This window comes from Protobothrops mucrosquamatus, unplaced genomic scaffold (genome assembly GCF_001527695.2).
Source record: "Protobothrops mucrosquamatus isolate PMUCROS unplaced genomic scaffold, P.Mucros_1.0 scaffold868, whole genome shotgun sequence".
Lineage (NCBI taxonomy): Eukaryota > Metazoa > Chordata > Lepidosauria > Squamata > Viperidae > Protobothrops > Protobothrops mucrosquamatus.
Window position 1 is genome coordinate 385,060 of NW_015387123.1, and position 3,081 is coordinate 388,140.

The following is a 3,081-nucleotide window of genomic DNA, read 5'->3' on the forward strand; positions in this document are numbered from 1 at the left end:
AACTGGCAGGGCAAGCTACTGTTTATAAACAATGAGCTAACCCCACACTTACTTGCACTGTTGATGTTGCTTGAGTGGATAATGAATTGTCCACATGGAGACAATTAAGCTTAGAGAGCATCAAGGACCCACTGAATATTCTAATTCTGAAGTCCTTCCAAGGAAGAAAAGGCAAGGCCTTATTTCTAAGTATTTCCTTTCACCCAGTTCTTAAAAGTCATGAAACTGTGAATTAATCTAAGATAATTCCTAACATGATAAATGAGCCCTAGTCCTGCTTTAGGCATAAAGCCAGCTAGGTGACTTTGGACCAATCACCCTCTCTCAACCCCAGGAAAAAGGTAAGAGCAAACAATTTCCAACAAATGTTGCCAAGAAAATTGCAGGGACTTATTTGTGTGGTTGCCAGGAGTAGTCAAGACAGGTTCAATGTCTGTCTGTCTGTCTGTCAAGAACACTGCAATCAGCTAGGCATTTTAATGTAATTCTCTGAAAACCATTATGAAACACTATTAGCCATCCCTTGCCCTTATCTGTACTATTTTATTACTCTCAATTGCTCTCTTAGTAGCCTAATATGCAGTGTCCTCCAATTATATATTTAAACTTTTCTTTCTTTCTCTGAGTCATTTACCTGAAGTGTCATATGTTATTCATTGCCCTTGCTGATTGCCTTGCTAATTGCTCTCTATACTTGGTTTACATCGCTACTAAATGGGAACATGTTTGTAATGCTGATAATATCAGTCACTCTTGGATGACTTTAGAAAGCCTCAACCTTCCATTTTCAAAGCAGTGTGAGGCTTTGTTTCTTAAATTCTCATTCATTAAAATTCATTAAGACATCTCATCCTTCATTGAAAATTCTAATTTATTGCTAGACACTATGGCAAACCATAAAAAAATACCTTAAGATACAATGTTATTTATTTGTTGTTTTATCTACATTTAACCTCAGACAATTAGTTTTATCAGACAGATATGATGTGCATAAAGAATATCATGTACAGATAAAAATGGATTCTATTTATATTAAGTTCAGGCATGGAATATGTTACATAAGGGCAAAGAAAAAAATCATTACATGTCATACCGTGTTTCCATGAAAGAAAGACCTAACCTGAAAATAAGCCCTAGCTTGATTTTTTGGAGGTAGGCCTAATATAAGCCCTATCCCCAAAATAAGCCCTAGTTTTGGGGCCTCTGATGGCAAAATGCAGGCCGGGGGGCGCCGTGAGCAACAATCCAGAGCTCCATTCTCAGCTGGAGAGGCATTTCCTTCAGCTGCAGAAGAAGTGGGCTGGCTGGGTGGGACTGTCGGTGCCATAGCCGCAAGGTGAGACCATGGAAAAGACAACCCCCCGAAAATAAGATAAATAAATGAATAAATAAGACTGGGTCTTATTTTGGGGAAAACACAGTAGATGTACCACAATTCACTTAGGAAATCTAGAGGCAGACTTTTCAGCCTGTTTCAATATAATTCTAAGTCTTCTTTTACTGTGGGATCCCTCTAATTTAGCATCATGTTCTCACAGGGGCCAATCAGATACCTCTGTGCTTTCAAACAGATATATTTCTAGATATAGGATCCCATATAGCCATTTTGACCAACAGCCAATAACTAATTGCTATTGAAGAGACACAATGCCTCAGTATCTCTGTGAAGTTTAATTAAAAATTAGAAGAGGGTGGAAAAGAATACAGCAACTTTGGACAGTTTACATGGATCAAATGTTTTTTCTCCATTGAAGATTTTGGCATTACCCAATAGGGCAGATGTTTTTCATCAATTTATACAATGCATAAAAATTGCTTCTATCCTTCAGACCAGAAGTTCTAGGCTCTTAAAGTGTAATTTATGGTGCATTTGTGATGCTAAACTGGTTTTATCATTTTCTTTGTGGTTAAAAAATGGTTATATTGCTATTTGTTTACTTTAGCTTTTCTTTTAAACATTTTATTAAAATAAAAATATTTTATCTTTACTGCAATTTGCCCTGAGTGTCTATAGAAGCAGAACATTGGAGCATAAATTTAATCAATAAATATTTTATTGCTTGTGAGAAACTCATAGAATGTATATAACTGAATGGCTTTCATAAATATAGTATATGTGAGAAAATCAGTGGTTGCTTTTTTCAAAATTAACATGCATATTATTTCAATAATGTTCTGGAAAAAAACAGCAATATTGAGTTTCTTGAAAGTAGATAGACTAGACAGAGAAATGATAGATAGATAGATAGATAGATAGATAGATAGATAGATAGATAGATAGATAGATAGATAGATAGATAGATAGATAGATAGACAGATAGATTTTTTTTTTAAGTCTAGGAGAGTAAAGAACATTTTCAAGGATTCAAGATTTAATATATTGGTGATATTTGTGACATCAAGGAAGTTTAATCCTGCCATTTCTCACTATGACCTTTTTTGTTAGAAAATATATGAGGAAAAAAAGAGATAACACATACTTTTGAAGTACCAGCTTGCTAAGGTTTGCTAAGCACTGTGCCAAAATAGTCTAAACTTCTGGAAACTGGCACATTTATCCCAATTATGGAAGTTTGTACAACAATGTAGGTATAATAATAATAATAATAATAATAATAATAATAATAATAATAATAATAATAATAATAATAATAATAATAATAATAAGTAGTAGTAGTAGTAGTAGTAGTAGTAGTAGTCTTGGAGGTCTTCTAGTCCAACCCCCTGCTCAGGCAGGAAACCCTATACCATTTCAGACAAACCCTATACCATTCCAGTCTTTTCTTAAAAACTTCTAGTGTTGGAGCATTCACAACTTCTGGAGGCAGGTTGTCTCACTGATTATTTGTTCTAACTGTCTGGAAATTTCTCTTTAGTTCTAAGTTGCTTCTTTCCTTGATTAGTTTCCATCCATTGCTTCTTGTCCTGCCCTCAGGTGCTTTGGAGAATAGCTTGACTCCCTCTTCTTTGTGGTAACCCCTGAGATATTGGAACACTGCTATCATGTCACCCCTAGTCCTTCTCTTCTTTTGTTGAAAGATACAGAGGCTTTTTACATCAACGTTTCACAAGATATAAGAA